We start from the raw sequence: 15,525 nt of genomic DNA, 5'->3' as shown, positions 1-15,525 counted from the left end.
GCAATGACATCTGAAGTGGCTAAGGATCACCCAGCTCTATATCCTTAACCAGTATTCACATCACAGATTCTTTGATATGACCATTTAAATCATTTTTATCAGATAGGGCATAGGGCTTGGGGGGTGGGGGTTGGTCCTTGATTGATTGATTGATTGATTATTTTATTTTATTTTATTTTAAATATTTCATTTATTCATGAGAGAGAGAGAGAGAGGGGCAGAGACAACAGGCAGAGGGAGAAGCAGGCCCCCTGCAGGGAACTCGATGTGGGACTTGATCCTGGGACTCCAGGATCATGCTGTGGGCTGAAGGCAGGTGCCAAACCGCAGAGCCACCCAGGGGTACCCCCCCCCCTTTTTGTTTACTTCAAGGGATACCTATTAGAGTACATGCAGTAAAATATACAGAATAGAATCCACTAACTGATAAGGGTTAGTTCATTGTCAAGGGGGGAGTCCAGAAAGGAAGAATGAAACATGTAACCGGTTGAGCATTTTAATGAGGGAGGTGACTGTCCCTGTTGGCACATTTATTCTTCCTTCTACAACCTTTGTTGAGCACCTGTCATGCACAGGCTACCACCTTGGTGAAGAGTCTCAGAAAAAAACCTTTTAATATTTGCAAATATTAAATATTAAATAAAATATTTAATATTTGCAAATAGTCTAAAGGCATTTTATATAGTTGTAGATACAGTGTCGAGTTCAGCCTAGATAGTTATTGAGGCAATGGGCCTTTGCCCACTTAGAATGGACTAGCACTTAGTGAAGTTGACAAAATAAGCATTGAAAACACAGACGGAAGGGAAGCTACCTGGAACAAAAGAAACTACACCCTGGGAGGGGATACACACACATGCACACAAGTATCATATATCTATATAATCTTAGAAAATATTAATATATTTCAATTTGAACGTTTGGAATACATTCAATATGGGAATCTTGGCACTTTATACCAATATGCTTCAGAGACAAAGCATCATGGTCTTTAGGTAGGAGCGTGTATTAGCATACTGGCAGTGCTGTTAGTTTTGCTTCCAAAATATATTAATGAAGATATTATCTTGATTATTTTGACCCTTCACAGAGATTTCTCTTTAATTATAGCCTTTATCCCAATATAAGGGTAATTTCTTGACCAATCAATTCACTTATCTCTATTCTAATAATTCTATAAAAAATAATGTGAAAACGGCATCTGCTCACTTTTCTAGATTAAAAAAAAATCATGGGTAATTGTTCTTAATATTATGGAGAAATTTACATCTCTTGTAATTCAAGATTTCAAGTAGAAGTCTCCATTTGAGAGACTCAAGTAGCAAATCTATTGTATGTTTTTGCATTTTCTGAAAATTATGTGTTTTGCAGGCACTCTTAAGTTACTTTCCTTTTCTCTTTCTAATTACGGCCATTATTATAGTTTTCTAAATACAGCAGCAATTGAGTTGTTCTGTACTCACGTATAGAAGATGTAAGAGTAATGGATAATTAGAGCTGCAGCTGGCTGTCCTTTACTACGTCTGCACTTTTGGCAGTTCTTTGACCTTCGTGTTTTTGTTTCTACCTTAGCATAAATCTTACATTGCAGAAATAACTTCTTTCTGAATTTACACCAAATGCAGAGAATCAATTTAAACTAGTTTGACTATGTCTTAAAATGTCTTGAACTTTGTTGAAACAGGTAGGAGCTTCCGTTGCTTCAGAATTGCTAAGAATTAATTTTTTTTTATCTAGAAAAGCGAGCAGATGCCCTCTTTTGGTTTTTGACACAAACTCTTGTCATGCATCACAGTAATTATCAACCATATACTGGGATAAATATCCGAGCCTATGATTAGCTTCGTGCTTCAGATTTTTTTCTGAGTTGAATTGAATTTTGGTCTTGTTTGACTAAATATTATAGTCCATTTTGCTGGCCTGTATTAAATGTGTAGTGTTCTATTTATTGGAGTTGAGGCTCTTGTTCTGTGATCATCTTTCTGACCACTTAAGAAAGAGCATGAGTACTTACAAGTACTGCAAACACACCGGTCATTGAACATATCAATGAGTAAAAGGTGAGTGGGTTGGCAATAAATGAGAGAGAAGTACCTTTGTTTCAATATTTATTGAGGATTGTTTTTAATGAAGTGTTCTGTCTAGAGTGGAAATACTGCCATTTCTCTCCCTCTTCATATCTCTTTAGTGGGTCAAGTTGCTGTCTGTGGCTGTATCTTCATTATTTAGAGATCTTGGAAAAGGCTGAAAGTCTCACCTTAGGTATCAATTAAGTATTGCTGTTTTCCATGAATATGGCAGAGTAGAAATTCACCCTCTCTAATGCATATACCAACACATACGCACGCACGCACACACACATGCATACACAAAATCGAACCAGTTTCCAATGTGCTCTAGTCTTCAAGTCTGTTTCTTCTTAAGAATCTATTTCTGACCTTGCATAATGATTTGATGATTAACCTCATTTCTCTTGCCAGCTTCCCACATCTTCACTCTTAAAACATATATATTTTGTTAATTCTACCCACTTGAAATTCTGAAAATTATAATTTATTAATTAAAAATTGTATTTTTTTTTCTCCTTTCATCCCCATGGGCATGGTGTTATTAGTCTCATCTTGAATTACTGCACCACCACCCCACCTGATACACCTGCTTCCAATTTCACTACTTTCCAAATATCTATATCCCTAGCAAAATGTGTTTTTAACGTTTACTTGCTTTAAACCCACTTTCTTTTGCCACCTTTGTAATATCCAAACTCCTCAATATCTTAGATAAGATCCGTTTTGACCTGCTTCTGCCTCCCTTTCCAATCCAACTCTCCCCATACTTCTTTTGCATCTTATTCTGAAGCTGCAAGGAACTACCTGCAATTCTTAGGACGCTTTGTGTCTCTGGCATCCTTGCCTGAAATGCCCTCTGTATTGGGTTGAATAGTATTGACCCCAAATGTATGTTTATCAGGAACCTAAGAATGTCATCTTCTTAGTCAATGAGGTCTTTACAGCTGTAATTAGCCAAGATGGAAGCATTCAAGGGGGTGGACTCCACAAGCCAATATGACTGATGTCCTTATAAGAAAAGGAGAAGAAACACCAGTAAGTCCTCACAGAGACAAAAGCAGAGATTGGAGTGTTGCCTCTACAAACTAGGGAAGGCCAAGGATTGTTGCAATACCAGAAGCTGGGAGAGAGGCATGGACGTTTCCTCCTTCCTGGTCTACAGAAGGAACCAAACCTGCCAACACCTTGTATGTAGACTGCTAGCCTCCAGCACTGTGACGGAATAGATTTCTGTTCTTTGAAGGTAACCAGTTTGTGGTAATTTGTTAGGGCAGTCCTCTGAAATGAATTATTCTCACCAGCCCACTCCCAACTGAAGTAGCCTCTAGGACCCAACAGGTCTGGGGTGGCGGTGGTGGGGGAGGTGAGGGGGCACCTCTGGGCACCAGGGACTTCTCTGTTCTCTCGCTGTGTTGGAACCACCAGCCAGTGAGCTTCTTGAAAACAGCACAGGAATCTTGGCTCTCTGTCTCCAGCATCCAGCACAGTGCTTGGCCTAAAACTGGAGAGGATTTTGTTGCTTAAATCACTGAAATGACAGAGTTCTGATGCGGGTTACCACATATTCCTTTTAACTCTTGTATTTTGTTTTGTTGCATTTTGTTTGTAATGGAAGACTTAAAATGAGGCATCAGGGGAGTGTTCATGATTTTGATTTTTCTTGTGAGGAGTCCTGGTGAATAGCTGCTTGTTCTTCAGGCACGAGGTTCTGCAGTCACTGGAAAATCCAGCGTGGCTGTTGGTGAGTTCTTCTGGTTGGTGAGCTAGCTTCTTCAGAACCTGAGAGCTGCCTCCATGGGACCTTTGGTGAGGGAGAAGAAGTGTTGAAACTCAGGGGACACCCAGGGGCTTTCTGTTCAGAGTAATTAAATGAGAAGAGTGGCAACGATTACCTACAATAAGTTCTGGAGTTTTGGGTACCTTGTTTCATTTCTGTGCTCACTTCCCACCCCAGACATTCCCTGCCCCTCCTCTCTCTCTACTCCACCATCCACGTACAGAAAGTCAAAATTTAATCTCCTTCTTCTGAAAGTTCCTCAGCGATCCCAATTTTCTTTCCCACGAACCACCAATGTTGAGTGTCATTTCTTTCTTCTCTTACAAGGTGACTAGAAGCAAAAGATAAGAGATTAAAATTATTTTTTTCTCTAGAACCAAGCCCCTTCCCTTTTGATTCCTCATTAGACAAAATGAATCTAAAAAATCTTAATGGATTTGATAGCTTTGTTGCACATCTAGAAAAATTTATCCTACGGAGGGGAGAAAGAAAAAAAAAACCCACCACCCACACACCCCACACATCAATTATTTGGTTAAGTGATGAGAAACGAAAGGCCAAGTTTGGAAATTGTTCAAGTTTTCTATGAATATTCATAAATAATTAACGTGCATCTCAATTTAGAACCTAACAGCAGTTCATTTAAATTTTTTTGTTTTGTTTTTAATATCTGAGTTAATTATACGCTGAGGCCTGGTTTCTGGGTCTTCTCAGCCAGTGGCTATTGAATAACTGCAGTTGGTGAAAATAATCCTGAGCCGTCGCCGTGTGGGCCTGCAGCTGGAGGAGGCCGCGGACTCAGCCCCTGCGAGGAAGACTGGCCTCCCGGGGAGGGTGCTCTTTCCCCTTCCCGGCTCGGAATCTTTTCACTAAGAGCTTTACACCTTTGAGGGCAAATTCCTTTCTTTAGCATCCCCCACCCCCTCACCCCCCAAGCCCCAAACAAGAGAGCGAGAGGAAAAATGTAAATAGATGGTGAAAAGCTAGGAGGCTACTCGCTCCTGGGGGTTTCAGGCCCTGGGGCAGCCACGTGCGTAGCCCTGCGAGGATGCGCAGATCGCAAACCCCTAAGGGCAACCCCCCCCCCCCCCAAAACACAAAACCCCAAAAAGCACCAGGAAGAAGTCGGTCCAACCGGGTAGAAAGGACGCCTGCACTTTGTGAAACGCGGCTGCTCAGAAGAATAATCCGAGCCCTGGGCTGTTGGCCTCCTGCAAGGAGGCCGTTCGGGGGCGGCCCCTTTTGTGTCTCCGCCGCGTCCGGGCTGGAGGATGGAGCCGTCGTGGACAAAGGGTCGGCGGAGGGCGGAGGGCAGGGTGTGAACTCTTCAGGAGGCTGCTTTCAGCCCGCTCCAGCGGCCCGTCTTTGAGCCGCTCGCCCTGTCCGGACGCGCGCCGGGCCGGGGCGCCGACCGCGGGGTAACACTGCCATCTAGTGGCCGCCCCGCGCCCGCGCCCGCGCCCGCGCCCGCGCCCTGCCCTCGGCCGCCGCCGCCGCCGCCGCCGTCCTCCCCGGCTCGCCCCCGCTCGCGCGCGCTCTCTCCCTCTGTCTCTCTCTCTCCCTCTCTCTCTTTTTTTTAAAAAAGAGGGGTTTTTTTTTGTTGGTTTTTTTTTTTTTTTTTTATCCAGTCAAAGAAAAAAAAAAAAAACTAGCTCTTGGAAAACAACCAACTCTGTTGGAACTCAGAGATAATAATCAGTTTCTCTGGGCTTGTGAAATTGGCTCATTAAGCTTGCTTTTTAACAGAAAATATTGGAAGCGATTAAGTCTGCTTTACTGAGTGGGCATGAAATGGCCAACCTCCGGCCACCCACAGCTCCTAGGTGCCTGGCGCCGTTTTATGCATGCAGCGTAATGTCTTTACTTGAAGTGCTGTTTATTCATCACCTGCTTATTTATCTCTTTGCATTTGGCAGGCACATCGATCAATGTTAAACTGTCACACAAGGTTATTTTTCTTTTACATAACAGTATAGGCCTAAGGTAGTGGCATATTAAAAGTAATAACTTTCTAACTTGTAGCTCAAGATGACAGCCCCATTTTTACCCGAATATATTACAGCCCGGGATCCCTCATTCCGTCCTCCTCGGCCTCCCCCTGCTCCGCTGGTACTCGGCTCTCCCAAGGTCAGAGGCTTCATTCCGCCCTGCTTCCCTCCCACTTTGCATAGCACTCGGTTTCCCCTTCACCTCCAGTTATCTGCGGCTTTTAGGCTGATAAGCCCACAGCGAACATCCTGTCCACCTGGTGTACACATCTCGCTTGCTCCTCCTCACGGTGACATTTACCCCTTTGCATAAAGATGGGGTGGCCGGCTGCGCTCTGCAGAAGAAGCAAAAAAGCTTCTTCCAGGGCTGGCGAAGGTTGCGATGGTCTCATGTTTCCATCCCCACGGCCAGCTCCGTAAATGTGGTGGAAGGTTGCTGGTTTTTTTATTTTATTTTATTTTATTTTATTTTTAAATTTTCCTTTGGAGTTATAACAGGCCACAACAACAGCAACTACAGACCTATCAAAAAAAAAATAGAATTAAAAAACATCTGAAAGCAACTAGTTTTGCTTTGAAGCAACTGGTGTTCCTTTGGGGCTTTTAAGTCGAGTTGTTCCCCCCTTTCCTTTCTTTGGTTTTAGCTTGGTTTGTGTTGCTTTCAAACTACCCAGTTTGTGACGCCTCCTCTCTTGGCAATAGGCCAAGCAGGCTTTCTTTGTACAAGCAGGTTTTCTTTTTCTTTCTTTCATTCCTTTTTTTTTTTTTTTCCCCAGTCCAACCTAAAAATGCCTACAGATAGAATATCAGATCTTTTTAGTATCAAATTTCAAAGTGGCCCTTAGAATTCTTTCCTGCCCTTGATCTTTCAGTTTGGATTTCAGCTCAGACTTGGACTCTGTTGCTAAATATGCCTTGGATAGTGGCTATCTAATACAATGTTTTGATAATCTTGTGTACACAGGAATTAAGCGTTTTACCATAGTGGACACTGTTGCACAACTATTTTTGTGACACAAGGTACCACACCCTCTCTGATAATCTACTTCTGTGTACACCAATACAGCTCATCTAGGAAGTATGAGAAGGAAAGCGTAAATGGTTAAGAAAATATAGTCCAGCAGACTATTGAAACACCTGCTTTGGAGGCTCACAAGCTCAGCATTGAAGGCGGCCCAGGCTTTGGGTTTCCTTATGCATTTCTGTGCATAGAAAGATGGTGGAGTGCTGATCTATAGTGATCTGTTTTATCATGGGTAGCACAGCCCCAGAAAAAAAAGCACATCCATTAAAAAAAATGCAGCCCACCCTGTGTCTATGCTCCTACGATCAATATTTGCATTAAAGTGGTTTAAATGTATGTGGCTCGGAGGCTGTCCATTCTTTCAACCTGACCTGCTGCATTGATTAGGGCTAGTGATAGAAGGGGAAAGAGCAAATCAGGCAAGGAAAAGAATTAAAAGGAAAAACAGAAGAAAATGAAAGCTGTGGCTATGAGTCCTATAGGAGATATACTTTAAGCCATTCATTGATGCCATATTTGCTGAGCAGTCCACTCTATAGGAGAATCTCCCCATCTCCCTCATAGGCCTATTTTGTTTTTCAAAAACCAACAGGATTTCTGGTTGCCTCTAGGACAGGGCAACTTAGTGGCTTGTGATTAACAGCCACATGTGTCCAGGCCAGTGCCTATATTTAGCTGTTTGTCTTTCATGCTTTCTCGGTGCCCCAGTGGTCCGTATTTGTGAGCTGTAGTTTGCTTGACTAAAATCTCATTAATAATACTTACAACTACTGCTTATTAAGTGCTTATTTAGTATGAGATGTTGCTAAGTTCTTTATAGACAGCATCTAAATTGATTATTTAAAGCAGTGTGGTCAGGGGTCATTCTGATCCCATTTTCACATTTGACATCCAAGGATGGATTATAACTAGTCCAAAGTCATACCACCAGTAAAATGCAGAAACCCTTCAAATCACATCACTGATTCTAAAGCCCAGACTCTTAACCATTGTGCTAGGTAATACTGTATTTGGGAATTGGTTTTCTGTGTTGGGATGTTTTGTCAGAGTAAACATCATACTTAACACTGCTCTGTGTATGAAGAGATGTAATGCCCACTGTATAATAGTGAAGCCCTTTGTTATATCACCATAGAAACTTTCAATTATTTGGAGCACAAAATATTTTCAGTGGAGACTTGGATGGAAATTGATCTCAAAGAGAAGGCAAGGCTGTCACAAGAGCAGAGCTACTCCATGTTGGTACTTTGTTCTTCTGCCATGGTAAAGAAATAGCCCATATATTTCCTGCTGGGGGAAGCAATCTCAAGGAAATCTAAGAGTTTCTGAGATGAACCACCACAGGGAGCTCAGTTGTGAGTTAATTGGACAGGAGTATGAGGCCTATCATAGGTACAGATTAATAACTTTTATACATAGAATATTGAAGAATTATGTGTTGAGTAACTATGGTTGTGCTAGGTAAGATATACTTCTTAACATTGAAGAACTGATTCTATACTTAAGGATAAAAAGCAGTCTATGAAATAGCTAAAGCCCTTCACCAGACAGAATGTACAGTAATGAGCCATATAGGAAGTGAATTTAGGAGGCATAGAGAAAACAGAGAGAGCATTGGGACATGAAGTGTTTGGGTAAGACCTTGAAGAGTTGGACTCAAAGATTGATGAATAGAACATAAGTTGAGGAAAGAAGACATTCAGAATGGAGAAATGTATAAGCATAGTTGGGAATTTTTTCTTTTTTAGGATTTTATTTTTAAGTTATCTCTATACCAAATATGGGGCTTGAACTCACAATCTTGAGGTCAAGCTTCGTATGCTCTACTGACTGAGCCAGCCAGGCACCCCAAGTATAGCTTGGAATTTTGGAATGAGTATCTGTACTCAAGCAAATGTTCGCATGTCATGGGTGGTTGGGTTGCGTTGGTCTAGACTGCAAAGACTTTGAAGGTTGAGATTCCACAGTTGAAACACCCTTGCAGTGAAGTATCCTCTTTTATTGTCTCAGGGAATCAGGCAAATTTGTCTGCCGAAATTACAGCTTGGAAATTTGACCTACTTAGGGCATTGCTTGGAGCATTGGAGTTTCAAACAAGCCCTTCCGCTCTGAAGGAAGAATCTCTTGATACTTTCATTTTCTCAAGGATGAAAAGAAATTAAAAGTAACACATGTGACAATTTTACTTATGAGGCTAACTTGAAGTAGGAGAATTACCTCAAGAGAGAAATAAAAAGGTGAAAGTAATTTTTCAAATCTGAAATCTTTGGAGCAGTGTGTTGACAAGTTTGCTTTTTACCAAACTGGTGCATGAAAATCTAGCTTATCAGAGAATTAAAATTTGTGTGTAATAATCATTCAGATTTAAAAAGGCTTTTCTGCAAGATTCCTTTAAACTGAAATCCCTTTGTATATTTTAAATGTGCTTTGATGTCACCTAAATGCAGACCAATAAACAAATGGACAAAAACAAAAACAGAAAGCCTCATTTATAAATAGCTTTTAAGGAAATCATACCAACCAGTTCATAAAACAAGGCACATAGTTACAGGTTGCTGCCACATTTTAGATTGATTTAGATAATAATGCAAATGATTATAAAGCATGCATGAATGTATGATTTTAGGAATGTCTTGTATGTTTAGAAAAACAGATTCCAGGGGATCCCTGGGTAGCGCAGCGGTTTGGCGCCTGCCTTTGGCCCAGGGCGCGATCCTGGAGACCCGGGATCGAATCCCACATCGGGCTCCCGGTGCATGGAGCCTGCTTCTCCCTCTGCCTGTGTCTCTGCCTCTCTCTCTCTCTCTCTGTGACTATCATAAATAAATAAAAATTAAAAAAAAATAATTAAAAAAAAAAAACAGATTCCATAAGAATCTGGTTATTCTTGTAAAAACTCAGGTTTAAAATAATAGCAAGGAGGGGTGCCTGAGTGGCTCAATGTGTTAAGTATCTGCCTTCCACTTAGATCATGATCCCAGGGTCCAGGGATCAAGCTACCTGCTCAGCAGGGAGTCTGCTTCTCCCTCTCCCTCTGCTCTTCCCCCTGCTTGTGCTCTTTCTCTCAAATAAATAAATTAAATCTTTAAAAAAAAAAAAAAGCAAAGAAAGAAAAAACAGCAAGAATAATAACTGACAAGTCAGTGCTTTAGGATGAGGCTTGGTAAGTGAGTCCATTTAGGGATCAACCTTTGGCTTACATTGTCTCATTTTGAGCAGTTCCTTTGTTTACCTCTCTGTTTTTCTGATTTTTCATTAAAGAAGGAATTCTTGTATCCTAGATCAGTGGTTCTCAAAGGGCAGTTCTCAGAAAAGCAGCATCAGCATGACACAAGAACTTGTTAGAAATGCAAATTATTGGACCTCATCCCTGAACTACGAAGTCAGAAACTTGGGATGGGCCCAGCAGTCTATGTTTTAACAAATGCTTCAGGTGATTCTGATACATGCTGAATTTGAGAACCACTGTCTTATTTTCTAAGATACATCGTCTTATGCTTGCACGGAAATACTTTTGGTTTAAATCAAAGGATGTTTTATTTCTGCACAAATAATTTCAAAGCCCTTTGCTTTATAGTTCTGTCTGCTTTGCATTGTTCTCCTGTCTCATCCTTCCGATGACACCTGCTGTACCTCATCACTCTCCCATTTACCCTCCTGCTTTATTTTCCACCCAGCTATGTGGGGTGCTTCGGGTTACTTCAGCAGAGCATGAGTGTAAGGATTTTCCTCTTTTTCTGATGGCAATTTGCCAGTCAGGGAATTAAAAAAAAAAACACACCTATTTTCTATATTTGAAGTAGTGTTTTAGGTAGGTCAGATTGTTTGAAGTTTGATCATCAGATAAATGAAATGATATTTATATATCACTTGAAATAAAAATTCTTTTTAGTTAGATAAAGACTGGTAAGTCTCATAATAATCTTTCTCAGTGATCATTTAATTTCAGTTGGCTTAAGATGCTATTTGTATTAAGTTAACAGGGTGCTAATTTAACATAGGTTTATAGTCATTTGAAGCCATTTTCATTCATTAAGAAAAATATCTCTCTAGATTAGATTATCATAAGGGTTTGAATAGCAATAGGGATTCCTCTATGTAGGCCTGAGGATTTTCCAGATGAGTGCACACTCTGTTTCACTGCCCTCTTGAATAGTGTAGAATTTTTTTTTTTTTTTTTTAACTACAGAGCAGGGCGCTGACTGTGGCACCCAGCTTTGCCTTGGTAAAACAAAAACAAAAACAAACACGCACATACATTCTACACTAGATTCATATATTGTATCTCTAATTTGTTATGATTTGTATAATTCTAGTACATAGTATAATTTCAGAATCTTGATTTATAATTTTTAGAACATTTTAGACATATTCAGCATCAAATTCTTTTTTTTTTTGCTCCTGATTTCAGTTTTTTAAAGATAGTATTAAGTATAATGAAATTTCTGTAGCCTGACTGCATTCTGTCCCAAAGTACATGGCAAAAAAACATGCATTCCTGTTTAATTTCCCAAAGCACATAAAAATTGCAGAGGTCCTTAGAAAATTATTTAATGTATTTATTTATTTATTTATTTATTTATTTATTTATTTATTTTTAAAATTTCTTTCAATGAGACCTTCTGTATAGTGTATAGAACATGTTCTTCACAATTGTTTGATACACTCTTACCCCAGGAACCATTTCAAAGCAGTTGGAGACATGTGCCCTTGCTTTTTTCCATCCTGGGTTTATCTCACGAAGTTCTGAGTTGCCTAGTTGCCTTAGTTTCTGTGGAGTTTACTCTCAGGGCTATATAAGCTCTTGGAGAGAATTTACTCTCTAGCTACTTGGAATTCATTCATCCACATTCTGTACCCTTAGCCACTTGGACAATAATCTCAATAACACCTCTATTCAAAGTGATTCTTATTGGTTCAACCTTTCAAACTAATGAAGGAAATGAAGCCAAGAAAATGATAATGGACCAGGACTAGCTAGACCCAATGGACTTTTCCATACTAGGAAGCTCTCCTAGTCTATCAGAATATTTGTGTATCTTTGAAAAGGAAGGATTGTAGAATAATGAAACTCAAATTTGTGTAATTTACTTTTTTTTTAATGATAGAAGAAATATTTCTGATTAGTGGCAGGACTTTAACTATATAATAAATTTGGCCACAGGTTTATTTAAGCTGAATTACCTTCAAATAATCTTTCTTGCTTTAAATTTCAAGGTAAGAACTCCTAGCCATGCAGCAGGATGCTTGGATTGGTTGGGTTCCCTAAGCACCTCTTTCTGGGGACTGGTGGTGCCCAGTAGAGAAGAATCTTGACTTACCAGACAGGTTGGGAGGTAGAAGTTACAGAGTTAAGATCTGCAGGAGGGTATTATATTGCTCCTTTTTCTTTGCAACACTCTTAAGTTTTATATAATGTATACCTACTTCTGAAATTCAGCAAAATGTCATTAATATCTGATGGTTCTAGCAACCTTTCTGACGATTGAAGGCAGAACAGTACATTTCCTTAAGGAAATGAAAGCTTCTGAGTGCATCTCTCACTTCCATGGAAATGTGTGTCAAAAGTTTCAGGAGTCTGTAGGGCTAAAATAATAGTTAAAATTAATCTGAATTGGAGGGTTATGAAAGACAAGCAAATACTACAAGTATTATGTAAGGCACACAAATTAGGCTCAGATTTAACTCCTTTGCAAACTTTTTTTTTATCAGCTTAATTCCTGGTTTACCAATTTAATGCTTACCCAGGTATTATGTACTGAATAATCTGGGTTATGAGCCAAAAATTGTCTCCATTTTGTGGCAGAACGGTAATTAACTCATCTCTAATTCTGAAAGCTATTGTGGTCTTGAGAGATCAGGTAGGCATTGCCCTGGTTTCTAAGATAAAAAAAAGAAGAATGGTTAAGAGCCCATGTGCTGACAGACTTGGGTCCAAATGCGTATTTTCTAACTGTATAATGATGATTGGACTTGATTTAACTTGAATATATGTCTTATTATTATTTTTTAAAATTCATACACTCTTAGAACAGGGTCTGGACAGCCATGGCTTATGAACCAAATCTAGTTTGCCTCCTTTTTTTCACAAATACAAGTTTTATCGGAACTCAGTTACATTTATCTATACACATAGTCTCTATGGCTTCTCTCACACCACAAGGCTGAATTGAGTAGCTGCTACAGAGACCACATGGCCCACAAAGCCTAAAATGTTACAACCTGGCCCTTCACAGAAAAAGTTTGCCAACTCCTATCAAAGACTATAGTTTATTGATCTTATGATCCCAATGTCTGCTTTTCTTGAATGAGGTAGATTTGTGGGAATTGGAGAAAATGTAGACTCATCTGGTAGAGAAAAAAAAAATGCTACCTGGGTAGTTGCAACTTGAATTCTCTTTGCATTTCTATCACTTCTCTCTCTGTCAACTTGGGATGTCACATCAGTGCTCTGACTCTTGGTATCCTAATCTGTAACAAAAGGAAGTTGGTCTGTGTGATTTCCAAGATCTCTTTCTTTCTTTTTTCCTTTCTTATCTTTCTACCAACTCAGTTGTTCCTGGCTGTACTTACCATACAGCTTTCCCTAACTGTTCTGCTCAAATTCACTTCTTCCTCTGAGCTCTGTAACATTGGTATATAGTTACACATTGTACTGCAGTGCTTATTTCCTTTAGATGATACTGTTATTTGTTCTTTTTTTAAAGAATTTATTTATTTATTTATTCATGAGGGACCCACAGAGAGAGAGAGAGAGAGGCAGAGACACAGGCAGAGGGAGAAGTAGGCTCCCTATGGGGAGCCTAACATGGACTCAATCCTCTATCCTGGGATTACGCCCTGAGCCGAAGGCAGATGCTCAACCTCTGAGCCACCCAAGCATTCCCTGTTATTTGTTCTTGCTTATTATTTTAAATTACAAGCTCCCTGAGAGTAGGAACTTATGTTCTTCCTCTCCATATTCCTAACAGGTGACAAGTGTGTTTGAAATGGACACTAAGTATTATCATTTTGTGTGCATGTGTATGTGTATTAGGGAACTTTCAGGACATAGAAACAATTGTCTCACATGTTCTAAAAGGATCTGGATCAGGGCATCTGGGTGTTTCAATCAGTTAAGCATCTGCCTTTGGCTCAAGTCATAGTCCCTGAGCCCCGCATCCGGCTTCCAGCTCAGTGGGGGTCTGCTTCTCCCTCTGTTCCTTACCCTGCCTGCGTTCTTTCTCTCAAATAAATAAAATATTTTTAAAAAATTCAAAGGACCCAGATCTAGAGTTTTGCACTTACATAAAATTACTTATGCTTTATAAGGGAAAGCCACTGAGTTGAGACAGATTTACATGGATAGAGACAGCGATGTGGACTGACCTAGGTGTTTGTCCCAAGAGAAGCAGTTAGCGAATGCAGTGAATTGGTTATCCTGCCTGGGTCGGAAGGAATCAGAGGATCAGTTGTGGGAGATGATGTATCTGTATTGGAGATCTAAAATTTATATTCCTAGTCCAGAATAAAATTTGTGTATTCTCATTATATTGGTGAAAGTGAAAATATTAGAGACTATTTTATACTGTATAGTGTACAAACGAGAACCAGTGTCTTACCACGGGACTTTTTGTTGTTGTTGTTGCTAATATTTGTTGGTTTTCTACAACATACTTCAGAGTTTGTGAATACAAAAGATGCAGCTTTTTCTTTCACCCCATCTGATGGGATGAAGATGGACAGCCATCCTACCTATCTTCCTTCCTGGTTATTTGGTTTATAGTGATTTAAACTTTTTAGAATGTTTGAATAAGGTATACCTGTGCAGTTGTTATTACCTTACTTCTTATTGGTATTTAAAATAAGTAAGATCATTTTATTGCTATTGCAGTGTCTTTGTTCTCTAGTTTAGAGATTGTGACAGTTTAGTTGTTAGAAATAAGTATAGCTTACCATTCAAAGATATATCATGGCTAAGGCATTGACATGGAAAGGTGGTAGGTATCTGAACTAGATCCAACATTGAGAGGCAAACCTGTTTAATGGGAGGTTTTGAAACAATATCACAGAGACTTATCTCCTCTTTGGTGGTCTTTAGTGTGTACATTAAGGTCAGGAGAACTACATATACTACACATGGCAGGGGGCTGCCTATCCATGCACCATATGGTTTCTATTATGTTCGACTTTAAAAAAATTAAAGGAAGAGACGCCTCAGACCCAATGAGTAATTTCTAAATAGAATTTCAACCTGTTTTGAAAATACAGAAGAACACACAGAACCATTTGTCATTTTCAAGAACATCAAGCAGTGGCATAATTTGTTTACTTCACTGCCTTACAAATGATAAAACATATTTCAAGAAGAAAAGGAATTTATGATCACAGTGGATTCAGATTCAACAATGACCTGAAATACATACCAAAAATAAGAAAGAAAGACTGTGCATTTTTACTGCATTTTCAATTGTTTTGTTAGGTTCACACAAGTTTACAGATATGGTATGGGGCACATAAAAGAAATCATCCTGAGCTTCCAAAAAGCTGGATTTATCCCTTGGTACATGTAAATAACACTGCATAAAATATACTCATAAGACCCATTGCCATATCTACCCACCCTTGTCCAATGTGGATATCCTCTAAGAGACAAGTATGTATGTGTATGTGTGTGTGTTTATTATG

General features: G+C 39.6%; 1 long non-coding RNA gene across 1 annotated transcript; it reads right to left on the bottom strand.

Moving 5' to 3' along the window:
• Positions 1-1,126: 1,126 nt before the first annotated feature.
• Positions 1,127-5,259, bottom strand: LOC140642311 (uncharacterized). The gene is made up of 3 exons (XR_012038789.1): positions 4,962-5,259; positions 4,068-4,177; positions 1,127-3,870 (listed from the first exon to the last, which is right to left on the bottom strand). It is a non-coding gene; the product is annotated as an uncharacterized lncRNA (long non-coding RNA).
• Between the last annotated feature and the right edge of the window lie 10,266 nt (positions 5,260-15,525).

This window comes from Canis lupus, chromosome 11, assembly GCF_048164855.1.
Source record: "Canis lupus baileyi chromosome 11, mCanLup2.hap1, whole genome shotgun sequence".
NCBI lineage: Eukaryota > Metazoa > Chordata > Mammalia > Carnivora > Canidae > Canis > Canis lupus.
This window is presented reverse-complemented; position numbering and strand designations above follow the sequence as displayed.